At 42.0% G+C, this 7,612-nt stretch overlaps 1 long non-coding RNA gene across 1 annotated transcript; it reads left to right on the top strand.

Annotated features, from left to right (window-relative positions):
- The first annotated feature begins 1,094 nt into the window (after window positions 1–1,094).
- On the top strand, window positions 1,095–6,471 carry LOC140700384 (uncharacterized). The gene is made up of 3 exons (XR_012078779.1): window positions 1,095–1,375; window positions 4,855–4,940; window positions 5,902–6,471. It is a non-coding gene; the product is annotated as an uncharacterized lncRNA (long non-coding RNA).
- Window positions 6,472–7,612: the final 1,141 nt, after the last annotated feature.

Raw genomic sequence — 7,612 nt, forward strand, 5'->3', positions numbered from 1 at the left:
AAAGAAATGTGTGTTCTGCAGAAGATTACGTACGGGAATAGGGGAAAAGGGATTTTGTACTGGAGACCCCACAACATAAATGTCATCGAATCCCCCATTAAACATCTTGGCTCTTCTCTCAAAATTTCTTTCCACTGGCATCTACCTCACCTCACATTGTTTTCTTCCCTAAAATAATTGCCCTAAAAATCTCCCCAGCCCTTCTTCCATTATCTTGAAATATAGAGCTCTCTCCTCGGCTTGCAGATGGAATTCAGGAGAAGAAAAAGGCTGTAAAATGGCTGAACAGGGACCATCCACTGCTCCTCCAGGGAGCATCTCAACACCACCTCCACCCAGCAGGGCTTCACCCTTAAAACAATGGTAGGGGCTTGAAAAGTCTGCTGCCAAGGAAATAAAGTTTCTGCCATATAATTGTAGAGGTAAAGAGATTAGTTCACAATAAAAGTTAACTCCCTCCTTCCTCCCACCTTCCCCATCACGTCTGCCTGAACACTTCCAATGGCAAGAGGAGTCTGCGCCCTCACACGGTAATTCCATTCATTTTTCAACAGCTCTACTTTTTAGAAAATTCTTCCTCATGTTGACCCAAAATTTGCTTCCCTGTAACTTTTATCTGAAGGTTGTCTTTCCCCTGTGGGACAAATTAGAGCAAAAGCTTCATTGCTTTTCAAGATGGTGGCTTCTCCCTCCATAGGTTTCTCCCCAGTTCATTTACTGCTCTTCCTGTGACAAACTTCTCAAATTCTGAACTATACTAGCTGAGCACTTTCCCTTGACTGAGCAGTTTCCAGCTCCCCTCTTTTAAGTATTTACCTCAAACTAAGTACTAAGTATCTCGAAATGTGGTCTTTGATGTCATGTAGATTGCCCAAAGGCCATCTCGTCCCTTGACCTGGGCACACTCCAAGGAATTATTCAATCAAAGCGTCTCTCCATTTCCTCAGCTCCTTGGGCAGCCCTCTCAGAAGACTCTGAAATAGCACGGGGGTAGTGGGGGAGAGCTGAGGCCAGCCAGGCCTTGCGGTTTAGTCACTAACCACAGTGAAGCAGGCCACTAAAAGCTCCAGGAGTCAATGACGGAACAGCTGTGACTCAGAGCAAAGGTATCAAGTAGCTTTAGTTGAAAGAGCACAGGCTCTTTCCTGTAAAGGCTGTTGCTTGAGCCCAGAAAATAAACACTGTGCTCAGGAAGAGCTCGCCTGCTCCTGCCTCCTCTGATCCAACCAGGAGGACACCTGCTGTCTCTCAGGCACCACGCTCATGCGGTCCCACTCCTGAGCAACCTAGAGCCTGATGGTGGGAAGCGAGCAACTGAACAAGTAAGAAGGCAGCTACGAACTGGAATGCGGGCTACACAGGAAAATAACAGAGTGTAAGTAGGAGGATAAAAAGGAGGGATCACCTCCAACTGTGGATAATCAGACAAGCTGGCTCTGCAGGGATGTGTGAGCTGATACCTGGTAGAAGAGAAAGATCTAGTCAGGTCAGGAGCAGGCGGGACAGGTTATAGCAGCAAACAGCGTGGGGAGCTACAAAGTCCTGAGGGAGGAGATCCTGGTGTGTTTGCAGGGGCTGAGGGGATGGCAGGGTGACTGGAGTATAGTGAATGAGAGGGAGAGGGGCGGGAGATGGACGACGGGCAGGGCCTGGCTCACAGCAGCCCTGGGAAGCCATGGTAAGGAGGTTGGGCATAACGGGGTAAGTGCCATGAAAAGTGTCTAAGAACATTATGCAGAAGAGCTGGATGGTCTGATTTAGGTTTTTAAAACATAACCATCTATGCTATTGAAGGAGAAATTGGAAGGATGCAAGATGGGAAATTGGAGACCAATTTGGAGGCTTTTGATGGTGGCTTGGAGATCAGTGGTAACAATGAAGACAGAAAAGATGAGCAGATGTAAAAAACACTGCTGATCAGAATTTCAACTAAACTTTAACTCATCTGATCTCAGTATCTAGATATATGGAGAGACACCTAGGAGCTCTTAAAACATGGTCTCCACATTAGGGTTAACGCTCCAAGAGCACTAGCATCACTTGGGAATGTGTCATCAATTCAGATCTCAAGCTCCACTCCAGATCTAGCAGATCAGAAACTCTGGGGGTGGGTCCCGTTGTCAGCAGCCCCCCAGGGGATTCTGGTGCACACACTCACGTGTGAGAGCCATCACTGACCTAGAGGAACTGATGAACTGGGCTCTCTGAATGCAGCCAAGCAGATATAGGGAATCACGGAGCCAACGCTATGGAATTAAAATACATTTGCCATACAGGTTTTTTTAAACTATTTTTATTGAGTTATAGTCATTTTACAATGTTGTGTCAAATTCCAGTGTACAGCACAAGTTTTCAGCTATACGTGAACATACACATATTCATTGTCACAATTTTTTTTCTTTTTGCTGTGAGCTACCACAAGACCTTGTGTATATGTCCCTGTGCTATACAGTGTAATCTTGTTTATCTATTCTACATTTTGAAATCCCAGTCTGTCCCTCCCCACCCCCCCTCCCCCTTGGCAACCACAAGTTTGTATTCTATGTCTATGAGTCTGCTATACAGTTTTTAAAAGCCTAGATTAATATGTCAGCCTGTGAATATTATACTAGTTGTAAAGCAAATTCTAGTTCCTATACACTAGGAATTCATGTGAAAAACTTGAATATTAAGGTGAAGAGAATCCTCTTCTGGTCCTACTGGGCCATTTTTTTTTTCAATCCTTACATTGTTCCAACTATGCCGCTGCCCTTGCGCTTTCCAAGACATCCCGTATTAGGATGGTTGCATCCTTGTATCCAGTCCTCAGTCTTCAATGACTTCTTACGCATTCCTTCAAATATACAGTCTCTATTTGGATTCCATGGAGATGCCCCTTCCAGTACACTCTGAGAAGCATCAGCTGCCTGCTTTATTAACCATGGGAATAAGATTTCTGGTTTGCTTTGGGGCTCTCTCTTATCCTGGGAAGAAAGAGGAGTTTGATTTATTCCACTGGGTGGGAAAATTCACTACCAGACTTGGGTATAAATTAAAAGTGGCTGTGTCCTGTTATGCAGTGTCATGGCACTTCCTTTGGCATGCCATCAAACATCCTCTTGGAAGCACTGGTTTAAGAATGTCACCATTATACTATTTCACAACATCCCTAGGTGGGCTAATTTGTGGTGATTAGCATAGATTATTAATAATTGCATATACATAGCATGATGCAAAGAGTATTAATTTGAGTTTCAAGTATGGAGTTTGGACTTAAAAAGGAAAAGACATGGGGATGGATTCTGGAAGCCAAGAGTCAGGGCAAAATGATAAAACTGCCAGAGTGTGGAGACCTCCGGGGAGAAGTAAACACGAGCATTTATTTCCTAGTAAGAACTTCAGGTCTAGAATAGGGTTTGGAAATTAGTAGGTGCTAAAAAAATTAATTATTCATTCATCCTTGAAAAGGAGTGAAATTCTGATACATATTACAACATGGATGAGCTATGAAGACATCATGCTAAGTGAAATAAGCCAATCACAAAAGCACAAATATTATATGATTCCACCTATATGGGGTACCTAGAGTAGGCAAATTCATAGAGACGGAAAGTATGACAGATGTTACCAGGGGCTGGGGGAGGGGCAAATGGAGAGTTACTGTCAAATGGCCACTGACTTTCTGTTTGGGATGATGAAAACATTCTGAAACTGGAGAGTGATGATGGTTGCACAACACTGTGGATACGCTTGAAGCTGCTGAAATGTACACTTAAAATGGCCAAAGTGGTATACTTATCTTATGCATGCTTTACTATAATAAATTTTTTTTAATTAACAGCTCAAAGAAAGCACTGAATAAATACTTGTTTACTGATACGGCCACAGGACTGTTATAAAGATGAAATGCCATGACATAAAATGGCTGCATATACTCATTATCATTATAATTATTGCATAGTCTGAAATCATTATGCTTACCCTCTGATTATCAGGAGACCTCAGAGGTGAAACACAAGAGATCTGTACTTAGAAAGCAGACTCTATTAACAACAGGATTATGCAAACGTGACCACAAATATTACTCATTAGTCCCTGGAACTCCTAGACCTCATTCCTTCATCCTTGGTCTGTCAGATACACTGGGTATCAGTGACTAACTGAGTATATTTCACAAGCCTACTTCACATGTTCCTCTTAATCCACCATGGGAATAAAAATTTTATTGTGGGATCCCCCCCCTTTTTTTTTAAACATTAATCCTAAGAAATCAGTAAAATTTAAAAGCTAAGCATTTTCTAATTTTAGTTTACACATCTTCTGTAAACTGCAAAAACCCTCCAGGGAAGGAATTTTAGGCATAATAAAAACCTGCACAGTTTTCTCAGAAGGGAGTTTCATAACACAAGATCCTCACTGCTCTAGAAACGAACTGCTATTCCTGATGTATAACTCCTAGCACACCCACCTACCTGGCCCTTCTTCCCTAACGAGATGAAATTACAAAGGGGAGAGCAATTTGCAAGGATCCTCCCCTTAGCTGATTTATGCTTCTACAGTGTCTGTCAAATCCCTTCTGAATTCTTTTTGCTGCACGGGTGGGGAGACATTTAGAAAAAGGTTTTGGAATGTTTCTAATCTTCTAAATCAATAATAAAGAAAGAAAAATAAAGCAAAGGTCAAGAATTTGATACTCTGCTTCTCAAATACATCCCACACTGAGTAAAATGCCATGAAATCATCTGTCAGAACTGACTTTCTTCTAGAGACTCCATTCCAAGAGCGTGAAGAGAGGTGGAGTGGCTATTGATGGTTTTCTCAGATTCCAATGCACCTTAATTATATTCACAAGACTGTATTTTTTCATCACTGCAGGAGCTGACAGAATTTTGTGACAATTCTGGGAGATGCTTTCAGATGGCCCCCTTCTATGAATTATGAATGTTCCACAAAGCTCTGCGGTAAGTGGGCTAGTCCTGTTCTCCACAAATGCCAGAGGCTGATGAGGAGGTGGCCTGCCTTTGTTTCCTGGCCTTAGAATTTAACGTTCTTTGCAAAGAGTTAGAGAAAATCCATTTTTGATACAGTAAATAGGTTCTAACTAGTTGTAAAGAATTGTTTTATCTCACAAAGAATTGTATTTATTTTATTCATTAGAGAAGGTCACATAAATTTCACAATTTTCTTCTCCAGGGTGTGCTTAAAGTGATAGTGAGCAGATTTATAAGTGACTCCTTTTAGGAGCTAATAAAAAATACTTACATAAAAAATGCCAGACAGAGAAAGACAAATACTGTATGTTTTACATTTATATGTGGAATCTTAAAAATAAAACAAATGAATAAATATAACAAAGGAGAAACTGACTCACAGATACAGAAAACAAACTTACCAGAGAGGAGTGGAGTGGAGGGAGGGGCAAGACACGGGGGGAGGATTAAGAGGTTCAGTCTACAAGGTATAAAATAAATAAGTTCCAAGAGTATGATGTACGACATAGGAAATATAGTCAATATTTTATAATAGCTTTGTATGGAGAGTAATCTATAAAAATATCAAATTACTATGCTGTACACCTAAAACTAATATATCATGTCAACTACACAGCAGTTAAAAATATATATATATGCTCACTTGATACTCATTAGTCCTTACAGTTATGTTCTGTACATTTGTCACAAACACTGAATTAGTAAATACTGACCCATTGCTCCAACGGGAAATACAAAGTTAGATTCCTGTGAGCCTCTAGTCACATTTCTGTCCACTGAGCATCACCTTGTGTGATGTTTCTGTTTAAAGATACCTTATTTAACAAACATTGTTGATGCATTAACCTTGGACTCACAGCTGATGGCCCTATAACTCATGCCTGAATGAAGCTTATCTAATGTACCTGTTTTCCCCACTGACACCCCACAGCCCCTGAGACGGCACTGAGGACCACTAGCCACCATCTCACCACTGTGCTTGGGAGCCATTTTAAACACTGAAATTACCAACAAGCAAATGCAATACAAATGGAAACAAATGTGCACTAGGCAGATCACAAAAAGGACACTTGTTTACAATACGAAAAGCTGAAACAAGAAGACAGAGGATCACCTTGTTTGTTTCAGCTGGGAACACGTGCATCAAGGAACTCAAATATTTCACTGTTCCGTGCATGTCCATGAATGACTGCAAAAGTTTAGGGGTGGCAAGTAAACTTCAGTGAGTAGGTGAATCCACGAGTTTGAAACCCACAAATAAGAAAGATCAACTGTGTGTGTGTGTGTTCACCTAGGATGCTGCGCAGTTTGGAGGCAGTTTTTCACTTCAAATCACCAGTTAGTTGTTAGAACACAGTGAGCAAAGCCCACCGAGTCGGTGCGAGACTCATGACAGTGGCTGTCTCCATTCTATCTCCAGAGTCTCTAGACAGTCTTGTAATAAAGGTGACTTACTCATCCCGCCTTGACCTGTCGGTTCCCCACGAGTGAAGCTGGTGTTCCGGCAAGACTGGAAGCTGTCTGACCCAGCGGGGTGATCAGAGCCTGTCTGGACGGCCTGCCACTCATGTTGGGGGCAACTTCCGTGTTGGAAGTTCTGGGCCATTCCCAAGGCAGGCTGACACAGAACCCGTGCCAGAATGAACGTGTCTTGGGGCCGTGGGGTCCGGGGAGTGACTCGATGCCCATCCAGAGGATCAAGGTGGGAGAGCAAGAAGGTGAAATATGAGAGAATGAGGTGGAGCTGAGAGGATAAACAGCAGGAAGACAGGTCTTCAAGGCGCTCCCAGGGTAAGTGTCAGCACGTAAGCCACAAACAGAGAGCTTTGGGATTTCCATTCTCTGGGGCGTTTGGTATGCGAGTCCCAGACTAGGGCCACTTATTTAGAAAGAATCACATAAAACTGGAGAGAAATTTTATTTATAAACATTAACTTTGGCTCATGCTTAAGAGATCCTCAACTATATGAATTCAAGAAATAGTCTGTATTTTGTCTCTGAGAAAACGGTTTGCCACAAGCAATGATAAAAATCAGAGACATCTCAAAATCGTCTGTCCAACCCTCAGCACCCCAACCATTCTGTAGAGATATGTGTCTATTTTATTCCTAAATATTACCCAAAGTGGAAACTTTTAACTATCCATTGGCAGCTCATTTCTGTGGTTTTATCACAGTGAGCTCCTATTCCATGAATTTGCTTTTACTAGTGATGGAACACTATGTGTATGACATACAGATGGCCAGCCAAAGCACTCCCAGAAATTATTCACCTCTTAGTAAATCACTTGCAAAAGCCCAATAATTTTCTAGCAAATGAGTACTTTCTCCACCAGAAATAAGGCTGCAAGATTCTCTTTCTCAACAAGACAGTACAAAATTGGGGCAAAGTTTCTTTCTTGTCGTTCTTCTGAAGTGTTCTCTAGACACCTCCTCCGTGACAGTTTCATTGCATGATAATTATGTGCTTATATGTTTGGTCTCCTCTGGATCCCAGCCTCCCTGAATGGAGGGGCTATGCTTTGTTCACCTCCAGCACCCATCACAGTGTTTGACAGCAAGTGCTCAAAAAATGCTTCATGAAGGAATAAATATAATCATGCACCAGGGTCTATACACATCTACATGTGTTATCACCTACAT

Source organism: Vicugna pacos, chromosome 12, assembly GCF_048564905.1.
Source record: "Vicugna pacos chromosome 12, VicPac4, whole genome shotgun sequence".
Lineage (NCBI taxonomy): Eukaryota > Metazoa > Chordata > Mammalia > Artiodactyla > Camelidae > Vicugna > Vicugna pacos.